The 21,197-nt window shown below is 35.7% G+C and overlaps 1 pseudogene; it reads left to right on the top strand.

Moving 5' to 3' along the window:
- The first annotated feature begins 1,817 nt into the window (after positions 1 to 1,817).
- LOC120073421 (GDSL esterase/lipase At1g28570-like) lies at positions 1,818 to 19,404 on the top strand (annotated as a pseudogene).
- Positions 19,405 to 21,197: the final 1,793 nt, after the last annotated feature.

The raw sequence follows: 21,197 nt of genomic DNA, 5'->3' as shown, positions 1-21,197 counted from the left end.
GATACTCTGTTATTCGATACGATTTGAATAGTGAATGTATGGCGTGCGATTTGCAGAAAGAAGACAATCGTATGAACAAGAACGGTAAAGGTAAGAAGATGAAACACAGAGTTTGCGTGGTTCGGTAAGATTGCCTACGTCCACAAGAAGATCCAAGTTCTTTACTAATGAAGATTGCGTACAGTTTTGTTGTTTACAGAAAACTGGGAAAAATGATGATAACTCTATATTTTTGTTTTAAAGATCAAAGGTATTTATAAAGCATACTAGTTGACCGTTTACATCACAAAGTTAGTTATAAACAAAATAAAAAATTGAGGCATTTGAGTTAAAGCTTCTTCAAATTCTCCACATTGACTCTAATGCCTTGCAATCTTCTAATCTTCCTGATTCTGACCGTTCTGTCTACCTTGTTTCTGGAAGCTTGAAACCAATCTGTTCTAAATATTTAATCAATTTAAGCTTTGAAACAGGTTTTGTTAACATGTCAGCTACATTGTCTGAAGTATGAACCTTTAAAATTTCTATCTCCCCTGTCTCAATTTTATCTCTAATGAAATGATACTTGATATCAATGTGCTTAGTTCTAGTGTGGTATTGTGGATTTCGGGACAAATGGATAGCACTTTAGTTGTCATAGTAGAGTTTCACCACTGTTTGATCTATTCCAAAGTCTTTCAGCAATCCTTTAATCCACAATGCCTCTTTGATTACTTCTGTTAAAGCCATATATTCAGCTTCTATCGTAGATAAGGCTACTATAGGTTGTAGTGTTGCTTTCCAGTTGATCAGATTAGGACCATAAAGGAAAAAGTAACCTGTTAAGGACCTTCTTTTGTCCAAATCACTAGTATAGTCAGCATCCACATATCCATAAAGTTCTAAGTTTGGTTCAGCTGACCTTTGGTATACTAATCCTGAGTTTATAGACCAAACCAAGTACCTTAGGATTCATTTAGTAGCCTCTCAGTGTCTCTTACCAGGATTAGACATATATCTACTAATTAAGCTAGCTGAATATGAGAGATCAGATCTGGTAGAAATAATTAAATATACTAGGCTTCCGACTGCTTGACTATATGGTATGACAACCATTTTTTTTATGATGTTCTTGGTCAGAATCTTTAAAAGAGTTAGCTGAGAAAAGCTTAAAATGATAAGCAATAGGTAAGCTCATAGGTTTAACATCATTCATGTCGAATCTTTTAAGGATCTTTTCACAGTAATTGGACTAATTGATGCTGCTTAGAATAGACTCCTCTTTGTTCCTTTGGATCTCTATTCCTAGGACCTTGCTTTCTTCTCCCAAGTCCTTCGTATCAAACTCCCTTTTTAAGAGGTTTTTAACATGGGTTAGATCTCCTTTGAACCTACTTGCTAGTAACATATCATCTACACATATGAGTAAGTAAACATTGTCCTTGTAAGAACCTGTATTTACATAAACAAATATGTCAAATGAACTTCTTTTGAATCGAATGCTAGAAATATAGTCATTGAATCTCTTATACCAGCACCTAGGTGATTGTTTTAACCCATATATAGATTTATTGAGTAAGCAATAGAGTTTTTCTTTTCCTTTAACTTCAAATCCTTTAGATTGCATCATATAGATTGTCTCCTCTAGATGTCCATGAAGAAAAGCAGTTTTGACATATAGTTGATACAATTCTAAACTATTTTGAGCAACTAAGGATAGAAGAAGTCTTATGGAAGTCTGTTTCACAACTGGAGAGAAAATTTCAGAATAGTCTATTCCTTCCCTTTGAGTGAACCCCTTTACAACCAATCTAGCTTTATACCTAGGCTTTTGATCACATGATACTCATTCTTTAAGTTTGAAGGCCCATTTAGAGGCAACAGGTTTGTAACCCTTTGGTAGATGAACTAAAGACCAAGTGTCATTCACCTTTAGTGAATGCATCTCCTCATTCATAGCTTCTATCCAATCCCTTGCATTAGCACAACTTGTTGCTTCCTTAAAGGTTATTGGTTCTTGGTTAGTAGAAGCTACAATAACATTCAAAACCAGATTCATATAGTTCATTTCAATATATCTAGCTGGAGGTGTAATGGTCTCCTTTGTCTATCCCTAGTTAAGACATACATTAAATCAGGCTGCTCACTTGCTGTCTCCTCATGTTCCCCTACATCTTCCTCAGTTTCTCCTGTGTCATTAGGTTGACTAGACTCTATTGGTTACTCAGTAGGTAGTTCCACCTCATTCCTGTGTTGGATGACTCACCTTCATCCTTAAGCTTTTTCTCCTTTTACATAAACATCTTCTCTTCTTTAAAGATGATGTCTCTGCTCACTATAAACTTCCTCTCAACCGGATGCCACATTTTAAACCCCTTGACACACTCTGTAAAGCCTACAAACATGTACTTGACTGCACTGGCCTTTAACTTTCCCTTATTTTGGTGTACAAACCCTACACATCTAAAGACCTTGAGGTTATCTAGATTAGGAGGATGATTAGTCTACTTTTCCTTAGGGGTAAGAAACTCTAAAGATGTGTGAGGGCACCTATTCAAGGTATACGCTATATAGGTTGTAGCTTCTGCCAATAATTTTCTCATAAGATAGCATAAAATAGTAAACACCTAACCCTTTCCATTATGGTTCTATTTAACTTCTCAGCAACCCCATTTTGTTGAGGTGTGTACCTCACTGTTCTATGACTAGTTATACCATTCTCACTACAAAATTTGTCAAAGTATTTATTGCAAAACTTAAGTCCATTATCAGTTCTAAAGTATTTTAACCTTTTAGATGTTTGATTTTCTATCATGGCTTTCCATTCCTTAAACTTCCCAAAAACTTGGTTCTTAGTTTTAAGAAAGTATATTCAGCTCTTTTTAGAAAAGTCATCTATAAACGTTGGAAAATACCTTGAGCTACTAAGGCTTGGTGTAGGAGATGGTCTCATAGGTCAGAATGGACATAATCCAATGTTTCTCTGGTGGTATGCTGAGATTTTGTGAAACTTTGTCTGGTTGCTTTATCTAGAATGCAATGTTCACAAAAGGAAAGGTGCTCATTGATACCTTTGGACAGTATACCTTGTTTGGACAGTGTTTGCATCCCTTTTTCACTAATATGGGATAGTCTTTTGTGCCATAAGTCAGTCTCTGTTAAGCGTGCTGTTAAAATCGTATAGGCACTTGTCATCATCTCTACTCCTCTCACAATATAAAGGTCATTGAACTTTTCACCAATCAACACAACCTTGGAATTCTTGATCACCTCAAGAACTCCACCTTTTCCTTTGCATTCGCACCCAATGGAGTCCAGCATACCTAAAGATATCAAGTTTCTCTTGAGCAAAGGTACATGTCTCACATTTCTTAAAAGCTTGATTGTATCCATCCTTTAGCTTAAAGGATACTGAACCAACTCCTTTGATCTTGTAGGCTTCATTGTTTCCCATGTACATAAATTCTCCATCTATATCCTTGTAAGTATTAAACCAAGGTCTAAAAGGTGTCATATGATAAGTACAACAAGAGTCAAGTACCCAGTTATGCTTCCCAAGAGGACTGATTTGGTTGGTTTGGTTTCTAGTGGAGGCTAAGGCATCAAAATAAAAGTAGGAACCTCAACCATTGAAGCTTCTGGTTGTTTTCCCTTCCGATTCTTTTTTTTTTTTTTTCTTCTGATTTTTCCATTTCAAGCTATAAAAATCTCTCATCAAGTGACCTTTCTTCTTGCAGTAGTTGCATCTCAGTTTGGTCTTAGGTTTGTGCTCTTCACCTGACTGATTTTTATTCCTTTTAGATTGATTCTGCTTGTTCTTCCCCTTGACAAATAGTCCTTCTGCACTAGGTTGCTCCTTTTTGATTGACTGAAGCTCTAACTCTCTAGTTCTTAATACTGAAATGATGGCATCAGTGGTAACTGATTCTATGCCATATTTCAAGGCATTCTTCACCTCTTTATAGGCTTCGGGTAGAGAGTTTAATAACATAAAGGTTTCATTCTCATCGTCAATTTTCTCGCCAAGGCTCTTGAACTCCGAAACTATCCTCTTAAACTCATCCAAATTATCTGAAAGAGGTTTGGCATAATCCATCTTGAACGTGAAGAACTTCTCCCTTAGATACATCTTATTGGAGAGATCCTTAGTTGCAAAAAGACCTTCCAGCTTGACCCACATCTTGTAGGTCGTGTCTTGATCAATCACTTGTCTCAAGATGCTATCAATGAGATTAAAAACCAGAGTCCCATATGCTGTAATCTTCATTTCTTCCCTTTCTTGAGTTGATATAGTAGATGGCAGAGTTGACGGGTCTAAAAGGGCCTTGTGAGCTTTCTGTTGTCCAAAAGTGGCTTTGATTTTGGCCTTCCATAGGCCAAAATCGCCCTTCCCATCGAACTTCTCAATTTCATGCCTTGCAACAACCATTTTTGATCTGATCGAGTATCGAGTCTAGATTTATTGAGTATTTTGATGCTCAAAGAATGTTGACCTTGATGATCTTCAAACGCTCTAATACCACAAATTGTTGGGTTAACCACTCTTCACTAGGCCCAAATACTCAAGATCAATGCTGGAAAGATGAAGAAAAGGCAAAGAAATATTCTACCAAATCCTCGATGATCGATACTTGACGCTCGATGTTTTCCTATTCGATGCTCGATGAGAATTCCCTTCTTCGTCTGACAAGTCTATGTTAAATTCTCGATGAAACTCGATGACAACTGAAGTAATACTCAATCTTACTCGATGATTCTTGAACAATACTCGGTGCGACTCGAAGGTGAAAATGATCAACTCGAAGCTACTTGATAGCAAAGATCGATGCACAATTGAGCTCGATACTCTGTTATTCGATGCGATTTGAATAGTGAATGTATGGTGTGCGGTTTGCAGAAAGAAGACAATCGTATGAACAATAAAGATAAAGGTAAGAAGATGAAACACATAGTTTACATGGTTTAGCAAGATTGCCTACGTCCACGGAAAGATCCAAGTTCTTTACTAATGAAGATTGCGTACAGTTTTGTTGTTTACAGAAAACTAGGCCAAATGATGATAATTCTCTATTTTTGTTTTAAAGATCGGAGGTATTTATAGAGCATACCAGTTGACCATTTACATCACAAAGTTAGTTATAAAAAAAATAAAAAATTGAGGTATTTGAGTCAAAGCTTCTTTACGTATGATATAATAGCCTTAAAAAAGGTTAAAATAGGTCAAAGAAAGCATTAAGAAAAGGCTATTATATAGTAAAGATAGCATTGAGTCAAGCTATTATATGTTAAAGATAGCTTTTAATTATGACTAACTCTATTGAATATTTTCATAGCCTTATATACATACTATATCTTTATATTTTATTATAGCATCTATTATAGCTTTACAAAAAGGGTATAAAAAGTCCTAGACTTTTAATAACATGCGCTGTTAGAACCTCCGAAAAAGGCTATAAAAAGTTTTTTTATAGTTTTTTTTATTAGCTATCGTAACTATTATTTCTTGTAGTGTAATTAAATTGTTTTTAAAAAACTAACTGACATATGAGACTATTATTGACTCGAGATCTATGGTTTGAATTTTCGAAAAGAACATGTGTTTAAATAAACAATTAATTAAAAACTATGATTTCTCAAAAAAAAAAAAAAAAAAAAAAAAGAAAGAAAAAAAACCATCTCCTTTCACATGTAGCCCGAAAGAAGAATAAAGGAAATAATAAATCACATGATCAAATATCAACAAATGGAGATACCGCTCCCTCGTGCCCAATATATGCGCGGACAAAGATGGTAGATATGAATTTTTTTCCCCCCCACCATATGGAAGATCAGATCTTGAATACTTTATTGGGGCTGAAACATTTTAATCTTTTTAACTAATTTAATCATTCATCTTTTAAATTTATTTCTTTTTAATGAAAAAAATATTTCCCTTTAATCGTTACCTTTACATTACAAATTTAGTCTCAACCTTCAAAATTTGTACAAATTTTTGTTAAAGATTTAACTAGACATAAAATTTATGAAATTTTAAAAATTTAAATTATCTATATCTTTGAAATTTTGAAGCCACGCACACATTTCGAGTATTACCATAATCTTTAACACAACTTGAAAATAACCATATCAAATGTTGCTGGAGACATATGAATTTCCTAATTATTAATGATTATTGAACAACTACACGTTTTTTTTTTTTTTTTAAAAAAAATAATCACATTTACATCAGCGTCCAAATGCAATTTTCTTTTGAGAAAAATAGTTTAAATGCATGTTTCAACTTTGGCTGAACGAAAGTGAAAGTGAATCAAAGTTTTGTGTGGTTTCCATGGATTCATCGAATTCATACTCTACATTATGGTTGTCGATGGTTGATCATATTTTCAGTGGCAATAATAGCCTCGAGTCCTTCAAGTGTTTTGGGTAATTGCTTCACCTCCATCTTCAACTTCGGGGATTCCCTTTCCGATACTGGAAACGTCTTCTATAAATGTCAGTCTAACAAACCTCCACGTTCTTGCTTTCTTCCATATGGAGACACCTTTTTCCGTCGTCCCACCGGCCCATCTAATTATAGACTTCATTGGTAAATTCTTTTCCTCATCAATGACACTCTGTTTTACCCTGTTTGCTCTTTTTACTTTGTTTTGCTCTGTTTTCAATTTGTTAGGATTAATATTGCGATGGATGTGTATTATTCTTTACAGCTCAATCACTAGGACTTCCATTTCTGCAGCCGTATATGGGTGTAGAAAGACAGAGGATGAGCGTTAAGGAATTCGAGAAGGGGTTGAATTTTGCAGTTGTTGGAGCAACGGCACTCGATGCATCGTATCTCCGAGAAAAGTTTATTGTTAAAGTACCCACAAATTACTCTGTCGGTTCAGTTGGAATGGTTCAGGAACGCTTATTCTTCGGTTTGTGCATCCACTTCAACTACAAGTGCGTTTCTTTCATTGTCATGGTTCGACTCATTTTTATTTAGAGTAATTATCATCGATACTTTTAGAGTTAATAATGAAGTATATAGTGATATTTTAAAAGATTTATAAATATAACTGTTCGCACGAGGTTTCCAGAGAGACACGTGGAGTTGAACTTGAGTTGATGTTGATGTTGGAGTTGATTTGATTCGATGTGGTTCGATCTCTAATATTTGATCCTCTGATTCTCTTTCAGTTTGGTGAATATGCTTGACTTGGAGAAGGAAAGCATCGAATGTTCTTGAAGTAGAAGTCTTGGAAGCTTGGAGTAGAAGTCTTGGAAGAGTATTTGTGTCTTCAAAGGTCTTCTGCATTATAGGAATGCAACTTCAGGAGTCTTGGAAGCTTGAAGTAGAAGTCTTGGAAGAATATTTGTGTCTTCAAAGGTCTTCTGCCTTATAGGAGTGTAGCTTTAGGAGTCTTGGAAGCTTGAAATAGAAGTCTTGGAAAAGTATTTGTATCTTCAAAGGTCTTCTGTCTTATAGGAGTGCAGCTTCAGGAGTCTTGGAAGCTTGAAGTAGAAGTCTTGGAAGAGTATTTGTGTCTTCAAAGATCTTCTGCCTTATAGGAGTGCAGCTTCAGGAGTCTTGGAAGCTTGAAGTAGAAGTTTTAGAAGAGTATTTGTGTCTTCAAAGGTCTTCTGCCTTATAGGAGTGCAACTTCAGGAGTCTTGGAAGCTTGAAGTAGAAGTCTTGACAGAGTATTTGTGTCTTAAAATGTTTTCTGCCTTATAAGAGTGCAGCTTCAAGAGTCTTGGAAGCTTGAAGTAGAAGTCTTGGAAGAGTATTTGTGTTTTTAAAGGTCTTCTGCCTTGTAGGAGAGCAGCTTCAGGAGTCTTGGAAGCTTGAAGTAGAAGTCTTGGAAGAGTATTTGTGTCTTCAAAGATCTTCTGCCTTGTAGGAGTGCAACTTCCGGAGTCTTGGAAGCTTGAAGTAGAAGTCTTGGAAGAGTATTTGTGTCTTCAAAGATCTTCTGCCTTATAGGAGTGCAGCTTCAGGAGTCTTGGAAGCTTGAAGTAGAAGTTTTAGAAGAGTATTTGTGTCTTCAAAGGTCTTCTGCCTTATAGGAGTGCAACTTCAGGAGTCTTGGAAGCTTGAAGTAGAAGTCTTGACAGAGTATTTGTGTCTTAAAATGTTTTCTGCCTTATAAGAGTGCAGCTTCAAGAGTCTTGGAAGCTTGAAGTAGAAGTCTTGGAAGAGTATTTGTGTTTTTAAAGGTCTTCTGCCTTGTAGGAGAGCAGCTTCAGGAGTCTTGGAAGCTTGAAGTAGAAGTCTTGGAAGAGTATTTGTGTCTTCAAAGATCTTCTGCCTTATAGGAGTACAGCTTCAGAAGTCTTGGAAGCTTGAAGTAGAAGTCTTGGAAGAGTATTTGTGTCTTCAAAGGTCTTCTGCCTTATAGGAGTGCAGCTTCAGGAGTCTTGGGAGTCCTCTGCTTGTTAGTGAACTCTCTCTGGGTCTTCTGAGTGTAGAAAATGCTGCCTTTACAAATGAAGAGAACTTCTCTATTTATAGAGTTCTCAGGTGAGCTTCGTGGGCTTGGTTGGTCCATGGGCCTAACCCTTGGACCCAATTAGTTGGTTTTGGGCCGAATTCAAGTTCAATTCAATATTTTTTGTAGTTTGGACTTTAAGCCTAAATAATAATATCAAATTGAATTTGATCTCATCTGATTCATCCGCGTGACGTCATCGAAACTTGTCTTCAATTCAATTCGGGACATGCGTCAACTTCTAATTAGACCCAAAGTCAATGATTTAGAAATTCGTCATTAATTTAGCAAGCGACGTAGTGACTTGTGATTGGTCCAAAATTTCTCATTCAACAAATGCCCCATTTTCAAGATTTATGCACGTATATGGGTGGATGAATCTCGAAAAAAATGTAATTTGAGATCAAAGTATGATTTTTTACTATTTTAATTTGATGTATCACCATGATCAAAATATGAGAATTTAGCTCAAAATTTTGATTTGAAATCTTGTTCGTTTGACACACTTTTGCTAAGTAAACTTTAATTTGAACTAAAGTAGAATTTATGTTCCACTTTAATTGCAAATTTAATTTAATTTGAATTTGGAATAGAATTTGGGGTGAAATTGAATCTTGATCAATTTTGGTTTGAGATAAAAATTTGGGATATGCTCATTTTTACTTGGAAATGAGTATAGAAACTGAGGTTGATTTAAATTTGAGATAAAATTTGGAATATAGCCAAATTTTGACTCGACATTTTGTTCATAATTCAATATCAAGGTTAACCATTCGAATATTGATAAAATTTGGGATATGGCCAAATTTTAATTTGGGACGGATTTGACATTTATCTCACTCGATTTGGCTGGCTTGAATTTAGAATAAAAATTTGGATTAGAGGCTTTAGACTGAGATTTGGAATAACAATTGATTTTAATTCCAATTTGAACTTAAATGGAAGAGATTTTGGAGAGCCAATGTATTGGAAGATAGCCTTACTAGCGAGATCAAGCCATTACCAGAGATACAAGCCATTATCAGCGAGATTAGGCCATTACCAGTGATACCAAACCATTACCAGCGAGATCAGGCCATTACCAGCGATACCAAGCCATTACTAGTGAGATCAGACCATTACCAGCGATACCAAGCCATTACTAGCGAGATCAGACCATTACTAGCGATACCAAACCATTACCAGCGAGATCGTGGGAGAGAGCGAGATCAACGAGAGCATTTCGAGCGAGATTGTGGGAGAGAGCGACACCAGCGAGAGAGAGATTTTGGAAAGAGCGAGATCGTGGGAGAGAGCGAGATTTTGGAGAGAATGAGATCGTGGGAGAGAGCGAGATTGTGAGCGAGAAAGTGGGAGAGAGCGAGATTTTGGAGATAGTGACACCGGAGAGAGCGAGATCAACGAGAGCATTTCGAGCGAAATTATGGGAGAGAGCGACACCAGCCAGAGGATTTCGAGTGAGATTCTCCCTTATTATTATTATTATTTATTTTATTTTTTTATTAATAATTTTTTTCTTTTTCTTTTTTTTTTTATCTCAGGCAGCCGTCTGCTTTGTGGCTAGCGATACCGGCCTTAGCGAGATTTCCTTCTCCATACTGTTGGCTTATGCCAAATTCTCTCAAGTCTTAAGCTCAAAACTCCTCGCCGTTGAATTTGGGGATTCAAAACTCCACCGTGACCCCTAATTCCGGCAGCCTCTAATCGAACATGATATTTTTTGTTGACTCTTAACTAATTTCAGCAAGAATCGGAGTTCCACAATAAAATAAACAGTATTCAGTTCGAGTAACCCATGATTTTATCAGATTTCAACTGATTAGTAGAAAAAATCCCATCGAACTTAACTATATAAGTACTGGCAGGACGCATGCTCTTCTTTATCTTGTAGTGTGATCTTCTTCGTTCTTATGTTCTTTGCAGTTTGAATTGTGGTTCTCTTTCGATCTTACATTCTTTACATCCTTTGTCAATCGGACTTGGATTGCAAATCAGCCTTGAATTGCAGTAGGAAGCTGTAAGTGAGAAGAAGGGAGAAAGAAGGAAAGATGGGGAATTAGGGCTTCCCTTCCTTGTTTTTTTACTTTCATATATATTTTTTTCTTTTTTTTTTGTTTCTTATTTTTTTTAAATTTTTTTTACTAACTTGCTCCCCTACTATTTTTTTTGTAGGAGTTATGGTGCAATCAAAGAAGTACAACAAAATAAGTTTTTTTTTTTTTTTTTTTTTTTTTTTTTTTTTTTAATTTCATCGACCCGTCTTTGGTGCACTCGTGTATCCTGATCTTCATAGGAAGGGCCCCGCAAAGGCTTACAACTCTCTCATTCGATTACTCTAGGTGGATCTCGAAAAGGTCTACTTTGTAGCACTGTTCGTACATCCTGATCGTCATGGGAGGGGCCCCGCAAAGGCTTACAACTCTCCCATTCGATCACCTTAGGGAGGATCTCGAAATGGTCTACCTTGTAGCACTGCTCGTGTATCCTGATCATCATGGGAGGGACCCCGCAAAGGCTTACAACTCTCCTATTCGATTACCCTAGGGAGGTCTCGGAAAGGTCTACCTTGTAGCGCCGCTCGTGTATCCTGATCGTCATGGGAGGGGTCCCGCAAAGGCTTACAACTCTCCCATTCGATCACCCTCGGGAGGATATCGGAAAGGTCTACCTTGTTATGTTACTCCTTGATCAAAATTTGAAGATAAGGGAAATATGCCGTTGAGTATTTGAAGATGAGGCGGATATGCCATCAAACCTTGAAGATGAGAAGAATGTGCCATCAAGATTTTGAATGGAGTCAGGTTGGCTAGAGTCGATCTCGCCTACAAGGCAGAACCAGACGGACCGGAGTTGTCCTCGCATATGAGGTGGAGCCGGATGGACTAGAGTCGTCCTCGCATATGAGATAGAGCTAGACAAACCAAACTTGATCTCGCATATGAGGTGGAACCACACCCACATTTTTGGAGAGGAAACGAAGCTACAAAAATTTTGGAGAAGAGGTGAAGTTGTACCAATATTTTGGAGAGGCAACGAAACCGCACCACGACTTTCAAGATGAAGCGAAGTCGCGTCATCAGTTTAGAGATGAAACAAATCCACGCCATGACTTGGAGATGAAGCGAAGCTGTGTCATTAGTTTGGAGATGAAACGAAGCCATGTCATTAGTTTGGAGATGAAGCAAAGCCACGTCATTAGTTTGTAGACCGAGTCATTGAAGATGGAGCCGAGCCATGCACACCGACCTTGAACTTGAAGATGGAGCAGAGTCATGCACACCGACCTTTAACTTGAAGATGGAAGTGGGGCCATGCATGCCAATCTTGAACTTAAAGATGGAGAGACATCAACGAAGCCTTTGAACTTAAAGATGGAGAAGCATCGATGTAGCCTTTGAACTTAAATATGGAGAAGCATCGACAGGACCTTCGCACTTAAGTTTGACAAAGCATCGACAATTCTTTGCATTTGGGTTTGATGAAGCATGAAGCTTTGACAGTAGGCTTGACTTTATGATTTTGAGCATGAAGATGAAACTTCGATGGAGCCTCTAAACTTGAAGATGGAGGAGCATATAAGTTTACTTTTAAAGAGGAAGCGAAGTGCATTCCACGTGTGTGCCTTTTATTTACTGTGTTGGATCCTTACGAAGGATGAACATCTTCAACCCATTGTGTTTCCCCCAATAAGGATGAACATCTTCAATCTGAAGTGTCATTCTTTGACGGGGATGATCAACATCAATCTTGTAGTATTATACTTAGGTGGTTGTGGTACCTCTTCTGATGGACTAAACTTAAATTTATTTAAGTTTCCTTCGTACTTTTAAAGAAAGGGATCGAATCATGACGTAGTTCAAGTATTTTTTTCTTTTTCTTTTTTTTTTTACTGGACTGAACTTGAAGTTTTTTTCAAGTTGCCTATATACCCTTCTTAATGATAGGGATCAAGTCATAATGTAGTTCGAAGAGATTTTTTTTATGCGCGGCTGAAATTGAATTTTTTTAAGTTGCCTACGTACCCTTTATAATGAAAGAGATCAAGTCGTAACGTAGTTCATACAATTTTTTTAGGCGCCGTTCACATTTTAAGCTCATGCGGGCTAGGAGCATCATGCAGATTAGGCTCTTGCGATGAGGAGCTTCTTCATTTAAACTTCAGAAGCTCTTATTTCATCATGGTTTTGATTATCCTCTTCATTTGTAGGATTCGTTAATATGATGAGTTTTGGCTTCACTATCAAGGAACCTTCTGTACTTATGTCAATAGAAAATTTCCTCTTCATGCGTGAAGGGACACAACTGTGAATCTTTTCGTCGTTGTTTTCTTCATGGAATGACGTTGGCTTCAAGATTTTCATCCTTCCTTTACGTTGATCGCTTGTTGTCTTGAGACGATCAAAAGCAGATGCTGGAGGTTGATCTTTCTTTGATGTGGATATACTTAGCCTTTTGAAGGCTGAAGTTCGAGCAGAAGTAGTCATTGGATATTGGTCTTCTTCTCCTACCGTGGCCATACTCAATCTTTGAAAGACTGAAGATCGAGCACTTGAAAGCTTAATATGATCGAAGACAAAAGTTCTTTGCTTCAGTTCTTCTGAGTCTTTGACTTCTTCAGCAGTCACATGATTGTTGTCGACTTCCACTATACCGACAGTGTGACATGCAATAACTTCTGATACTTTCTCTGGATGATTATTGAGAAAGCTTCTTGGGAGAAATTCTGCCGAAGTTTCCAGCCGTTGGAATTGAGGGAAGTCTTTGTCTTCTTTCTTAGCAGGCTTAGGCTTCCGTGTCATCTTTTTGTCTTTCTTTTTATGAGTTTTGTTTCTTCTTCTATAGCTTCGATAGGAACGCAACTCTTTTTAGGTGGAGTTTGGTTGTCTTCTCTTTCGATGAGTCACTACTATCCACCCTTCGTTTTCATCTTCAACAAGCTCATCTTTCTTTTCGGAATTTGCTGTTTGAATCTCTTGTTGGAAACGAACAACTATAGGCTCGAATTCTCCAAACTGGATGGGACTTTGTCTTTGAGCATGGGACACAGACAGTATTGGAACATTTGAAGTCACCGCTACTGTAGTGTGATTTGTCTGAGCTACTTCATCCAAATCTAGCTCAATCTTCTTTTCACAAGCCAACTTCATAATTTGTTCCTTCAACACGAAGCACCTTTCAACTGGGTGACTAATGACCTGATGATACTTGCAGTAGTTAGAATCATCTATTTTTCCTTCTTGTTCCGGTCGCTTGCATTCTGGTAGCTGAATAAGTTGCTTCTCTAGTAGTTACTCCAACATATCTGCCACATCAGAGTCAGGGAATGGATAAACCTTCTCTTGTCATTTTTTAAGAGTTGGACGATGCTTCTCGCCCTCATTGTGCCTTCTTTCAAATTTTGTTTGTTTTTCTTTGGAGGAAAATTTTAGCGGGGTCACATGAACGACCATAGATTCTTTTGTGGCACTACTCACGATCTTTTCAGTGCTCTTGGCATCATTTTTGTATTTTCTCCCTTCAGAGACTAGGAAATCTTTAGTTCCCCTATTGGCAATGCTCAGCTCCATATTATGAGCACGTTTTGTCAGCTCCTCAAATGTACGAGGTTTTATCCCTTGTAGGATGTAGAGGAGTTCCCAGTGCATACCCTGCGTGGACATTTCCACAGAAGACAACTCGGTGAGTCGATCTTTGCAATCCAGACTCAGAGCTCTCCATCAATTGATGTAGTCGACGACTGGTTCCCCTTTTCGTTGTTTGGAGTTTGTCAGCTCCATCATGCTGACAGTGCGTCTGATGCTGTAGAAGCGATTCAAGAATTCTTTTTCAAGTTGCTCCTAGCTATCAATCTCCTCAGGCTCTAAGTCTGTGTACCAGTCAAAAGCGTTCCCTTTGAGGGTTTTGACGAACTGTTTGACCAGTAGATCTCCTCTTGTTCCCGCATTTTTGCATGTTTCTACGAAGTGGGTGATGTGTTGTTTTGGGTTGCCCTTTCCGTCGAATTATTGGAACTTTGGGGGTTGATATCCAGTAGGCATTCTCAGGTTGTCGATCCTCTGAGTGTATGGCTTGGAATACATGAAGAAGGTTTGGGCCGACCCTCCATATTGAGCTCTTATGGAGGTCATGATCATGTATTATAGTTGTTGGACTGACAAAGAGGCCACCGAGGCTGACTGTTGCGATTGGCTTTCTTGTAGCACGGTCTTCCCCTTCTCGATTTCTTTCATCGTGGGTGCTAGGCTTGATTGAGTAGTATCTCGAGCTTGTATCTGATCTCTTAAAGCAGCGATTTCATGATCTCGCTCCTCTACAGCCTTCATTAAGAGGTTTATCTTTACCTCAATCTCTGCCATGGTTGACTCAGTCGTTATGTCAGTCATCATGATAGACACTACATCAAGATGTGATTTTTTCTCTGATAGATCAGTAACAGAAGCATAGTTTTCAAACAAGGGATTTTCTCTGATGACGATCTCGCCTTTAGAAAATTCCATCAGCTGGCCCTAGATTTCCTCCGTGATGACAGAGCTTATGTAAGTGTTGCTTGCGACAGTAGCTTTGGATGCAACTTTCTTTGGTGTCATTTGGCTTGTTTGAATGCTGAGAAAGAGATGAGAGGTAAAGAGCTCCCATTGGGCGTGCCAATTTGTTCGCACGAGGTTTCCAGAGAAACGTATTTTGTGGAGTTGAACTTGAGTTGGTGTTGATGTTGGAGTTGATTTGATGCGATGTGGTTCGATCTCTAATATTTGATCCTCTGATTCTCTCTCAGTTGAGTGAATATGCTTGACTTGGAGAAGGAAAGCACCGAACGTTCTTGAAGTAAAAGTCTTGGAAGCTTGGAGTAGAAGTCTTGGAAGAGTATTTGTATCTTCAAAGGTCTTCTGCCTTATAGAAGTGCAGCTTCAGGAGTCTTGAAAGCTTGAAGTAAAAGTCTTGGAAGAGTATTTGTGTCTTCAAAGGTCTTCTGCCTTATAGGAGTGCAGCTTTAGGAGTCTTGAGAGTCCTCTGCTTGTTAATGAACTCTCTCTGGGTCTTCTAAGTGTAGAAAATGTTACCTTTACAAATGAAGAGAACTTCTCTATTTATAGAGTTCTCAGGTGGGCTTCGTGGGCTTGGTTGGTCCATGGGCCTAACCCTTGGGTCTAATTAGTTGGTTTTGGGCCTGATCTGGAATTCGAGTCCAATTCAACATTTTTTGTAGTTTGGACTTTAGGCCTAAATAATAATATCAAATTGAATTTGATCTCATCTGATTCATCCGCGTGACGTCATCGAAACTTGTCTTCAATTCAATTCGGGACATGTGTTAACTTCTAATTGGACCCAAAGTCAATGATTTAGAAATTCGTCGTTAATTTAACAAACAATGTGGTGACTTGTGATTGGTCCAAAATTTCTCATTCAACCATAACATAATAGACTCTATTGTTAATACTCTTATTAGGAATTACTTAGAATGGTAGCAACAACCACTTTTCAAATTTGCAAGAAAAGAATAATACGAAGTTCCAACCGAGGTAGAAGAAAATAAAAGATCAATATATCCTTAATGAACAACCGATCCTAACCAATAATATATACAGAACTATTAATGTACATATTGTACGATACAAAAGAAATTTGGGAGCAACCCAACTTCATTCATCTTTTGTGTGGTCAGATACCAACCAATATGAAAGTGTCATGTGATAATTTTTTTCAAAGAAAAAGTTCATTTTTTGAAAAAAATTTTATAAGGAAAAGGGGAGCATGGACTAAGTGTAGTCTAACTATACCTAATCATTGCCCTATTATAGTACATTCACTTATCATCGGTCATTACTATATGATAAGTTAGAACCTATTGGATTGACTTGAAAAAAATTATTTTTTTTAAAAAATATTTTTATTTAAACACTTTTGATAAAAATATATTAAAATATACTTGAAAAACTATTTTGAATTGTTACCAAACATTCTAATTTTTTTTTAAAATGACTTATTTTTTAAATTAAATATTTGAAAATGTATTCCAAATACATCCTTAATGTATTAATAATAGGACAATAATTACATACAACTTGACTACACTTAATCTATGCTTCCCTTTTCATTACATACTAAAAATAAATTTAAAATAATTATTTTTTAAAAAGAAAATTGTCACATGACCAATTGTAATTGAATATTTTTTGGACTGCATAAAAAACGAACTACACCCAAGTTTATTTTTTCCTAATAATACACCAATGACATACTTTATTTTTCTTTGCTGGGTATCATTTTTTCTAATTGAATTGTATTGTGTTGTATTATTAGCTTTTAGATGGGATGTCTATCTTTCATAACCTAAATATGTCTTCTATGACTCATATGAATGATGATATATTATTGTTATACCTAATTTGTTATATGCTGTTTTGTTTTTTGTTTTATGTTTTATGTCTTTGAAAGTTAAGGTTATAAATACGATTTCTAAAGTCTTATTGTCTTATGATGTAATTTTAAATATATTTTAAAAAACCAAACCAAAAATTGATATGGGAAAACAATAATTTTTTAAATTTTGTTTAAAATTTAAATATGGTTTTGCGGAAGGTTGGGAATTAACGGAATTCTCTAAAAAAAAAATTGTGTGGAAACAAGTATTGCTAAAAGAGAAAAGGGGGAAAATCAACCACTAAGGCCGTAACTATTCGTTTTTTAGACTATAATCACTTTGTTTTTGAAAAATAAGCTTATGATATTATTTCCACCTTCATATGTTTTTCTTTGTTATATACTTTTTACTAATGATTTAAAAAACAAAGCCAAATTTTGAAATTAAAAAAAATTAGATTTCAAAAAGTTGCTTTTATTTTTAGAATTTGACTATGAATTGAACAATTATACTTAAGAAATATACAAATTATTATTAGAAATGTGGATAAAATAGGTTTAATTTTAAAAAACATAAACAAAAAACCAAATGGTTATCAAACATGACCTTAATTTTTTGTTTTTGAAAATTAAGTTTTATTTTCTCTCATTTTCTTCCAACGGTTTGCATCTTTCTAATGTGCACAAGTTGAATTCTTAGCAAAATTCTAAAAATAAAAACGAGTTTTTAAAACTACTTTTTTTAGTTCCCAGATTTAGCTTGGTATTTGAAAACATGGATAAAAGTAGATAACAAAGCAAAAAATTTAGAGGTTGTAGAGGTATTTGTAAGTTTGCTTTTCAAAAGCTAAAAATAAAAATTAAGGTCCGATTTGATAACCATTTAATTTTTGATTTTGTGGTCTATAGACAATACTTCAATTTCCTAATTTCTTCCTTTATTATCTAATTTTTATCAATGGTTTAGAAAACTAAGCCAAATTTTGAAATCTAAAAAAAGTAGCTTTTGAAAACTTGTTTTTGTTTATGAGATTTGGTTAAAAATTCAACCATTATACTTAAGAAAGATGTAAATCATTGTAAGAAATGTGAAGGAAATAGACTTAATACTAAAAAAATAAAAACCAAAAAACGAATTGGTTACCAAATGAGACCTAAATGATTATCAAACAAGTCTAAGAGTGTTTAAAATGCATTTTTGAGTGTTTAATTTAAAAAAATAAGTCATTTTGGAAAAAATTGAAGTATTTGGCAACCACTCAAAATAGCTTTTGAAACATATTTTCAACCATTTTTGTCAAAAGTATATAAATAAAAATGAATTTTTGGAAAATATTTTTTCTCAAATCAATCCAAATGGGTTTTCAAAGATCGTCATATTTTTGCAAAACACCAGCAATATTTGCAAAAATTGCAAATATTCTAATATTTTAGACGAGTTGGTAACGTTGGTTCTTGTTAAATTATTTCCCTCTTTTTACCTAAATTTTTGTATGCAGCTTGGTGATGTTTCGAAAAATATTTTAAAGTATTCTTCAAAAGCCGAAAGTTGGAAATATATGTAAACAGAAACATTTTGAAGCCATTTTTCTCATTAATTTTCTCCCTTAATAATAGACTGATAACCTAAATTTTATGTCTCCTAACTTAGGTTTTCTAAATGGAAGCTTAGATATGATTTGATTTTCACTTTGATTTACAGGATGCAGAAAAATCGTGAAAAATTCGCTCTGTGGTGGAAGAAATAGGAGGCAATGATTACAATTATCCATTTTTCGATCGACATAGCTTTGGAGAAATCAAATCACTCGTACCATTGGTGGTTAAAGCAATTGGTTCAACAATTACCTTATGAATATGATATCTTATTCTTTAATATCGTATTTACTAATCCAATTCTAAAGAAATTTCTACAATTTGATTGTTGCAGGAGTTGATTCAATTAGGTGTACAAACTTTAACGGTTCCTGGAAATCTTTCAATTGGATGTATCCCAACCTATCTCAAAATTTATTCAACTTCAATCCAATACTCTAAAAATGGTTGTTTGGATTGGCTGAATCAATACTCTAAGAATTGAATCGAATTCGAACTCGACATCCAAATGTCCAAGTCATATATGCAGATTATTACAATTCGGCCATGCATTTCTTCAATCATCCAAAAAATTTTGGTATGTATTTTGAGATCGTTTTGGACTTATTTAGAAACAAGAAAAAAAAAACATTACTAAATAGACATAGACATGTTTTTCAAATTTTCAAGAAAAAATCAATACAAAATGAATTTGGGATTCATTTGTTTCTAAGTGTTTGGTAATGTGTAATGCAGGATTGACAAATACTTGCAGGCTTGTTTGGTGGATACACATGAAACATTGAAGAAAGGTAGGACATATGGATTGGAAGCAAAAACAAAAACAATGTGTGAGGATCCTTCCAAGTATGCTAGTTGGGATGGTTTGCACTTAACAGAAGCAACATATAGGCTAATTGCCAATGCTTTATTACAAGGCCCATATACTCATCCTCAATTCACTGCTCTATGCATGCCACACAATCTTACAACTAACTTACTTCAATTGCATTAAACTTTATGTTTGTTTTGTCCTTCTCTTTTGCTTGTATGTGTGTGAAAGTTGTCCTAATTTTGAGGCCTCTAAGGCCACATTATTGTAATATTGGCTTGGTTAAATTTATTAAATTTTATACTTGGCAACCATATAAGTTTTCGTGCAATATTATGAAATTAGAGAATTAATTGCTTTTGTACACCTTGAGTTTTCTTACTTAATCAAAATGATATAAAAATTAAATCTAAAATCTCATGTATTTTGTGTGAAAAAAAAAGATAAGGAGATATTTACTGTACGTTAACAATCTTATGACTTATATTATAGCATTTCACAAGACAGTTATAAAAAAATGTAGAAAGAAGAAATAATCATAACACCGGAGATTGGTAGCCTAGCTCGGTGTAAATCACCTACGTCTGGGGGGTAGGATGCCTAGAAAAGATAACTTCACTAATATCAATGATAAGCAATTACAATGCAGTAGTTATCTGTAATAGATGCACAATTACAGAGACTCTTGTTCGGACTCCAAGACTAGCGTGTCATAACCGCTCCCGACCCGAGCAAAGATAATTTATTTTCACCGATCCAAGACTTATATGCAAATGTAGGAAAGTGGTAAGATCGTGGTTGAATCCATAGGGAGGCTGTTGAATTAACTTAGACCAGTTTATGAATTCCAAAAAAAGGGATTTTTTATGGTTCTTGATTTTGTTTATAAAGTAAATTAAAAATCCAACAAGGAGGAATAAATAAGAGTTAACACAGAAAAGGGTTGAATCAAATTGATGAAAAATTTTGGGATTAGTTTGTATGTTTTTTATTTTATATCATTAGATACTAGTTAATTTTTCCAATTATGTGAACCCCTCAACCTATTAGAAATTCTAATAGCCCAATTAGCCAGTTTTGATAAAAATTTTAATTAGCTCTAATTCAGTTTAACACTTTTTCTTCTCAGCGACATACAAGTTAAAACTCAATTGTCAAGACATACTACAAACTAGACAGACACATCTTATGACATGATTTATTTGGTAAGGATTATACTAGGGCATACTTGAATTTGACCAGAAACAGTGTAGACCCTAAACATGCGATCCTAATACATGCAACTTAATCAATCAATTATGCATAGGCTAGAATGATTTTGCATACAAGAAATTCAATAAATTAATTTGTCAGAAAAATTCATCAAAATTCTATTATTAATAAATCAAATCCACCCAAAGGGTTCACAACAATTGAATAGATTAAACTAGTAAATTTCAAGAATTAAGACATACAAACTATCCCAATAAAATTACCTAGCCTCTAAAAGGCATATTTGAATTATAATGATCAAAGAAAAGAGTCGAGGCTGACTATGGCGATGATTGATATGCAATTTGGCTTCAATAGCTCACAAAACTGAACTAAGCTCTCAAAATTCACTCAATTCGGAAGTATTTTTGCTTGAGGAATTCGATAGGAGGTTGCTTGTTTTCTCCCATATCGAATGTTGAACACCAACGCAATACTTATAAGTTGCATGCAATGTTGTGACACTGGTAAATAGGGTAGGAGAGCATTGGGTAGGCGTTGCAACGACTTGGTTGCGCCACACGTTGAATAATTATCCGTCAACCGTTGCATCATTGCCACACTTGGAAGGAGTGTTGCAACACTGAGTGTTCTGTTTTACATAGTTGAAGATTGAGTGTTGAGGTGCGTTGCAACGCTGACGATGACCCAACTCTGGAGCATCGTGACGCTCAACACTGCCCAGCACATGATGTTACTGCCTTCCAATGCTGAATGAGCATTGA

The sequence above is a fragment of the Benincasa hispida genome, chromosome 3, assembly GCF_027475165.1.
Source record: "Benincasa hispida cultivar pf3 chromosome 3, pf3_genome.v1.1, whole genome shotgun sequence".
NCBI lineage: Eukaryota > Viridiplantae > Streptophyta > Magnoliopsida > Cucurbitales > Cucurbitaceae > Benincasa > Benincasa hispida.
Note: the sequence above shows the minus strand (reverse complement) of the source record. Positions and strands in the feature narration are given on the sequence as shown.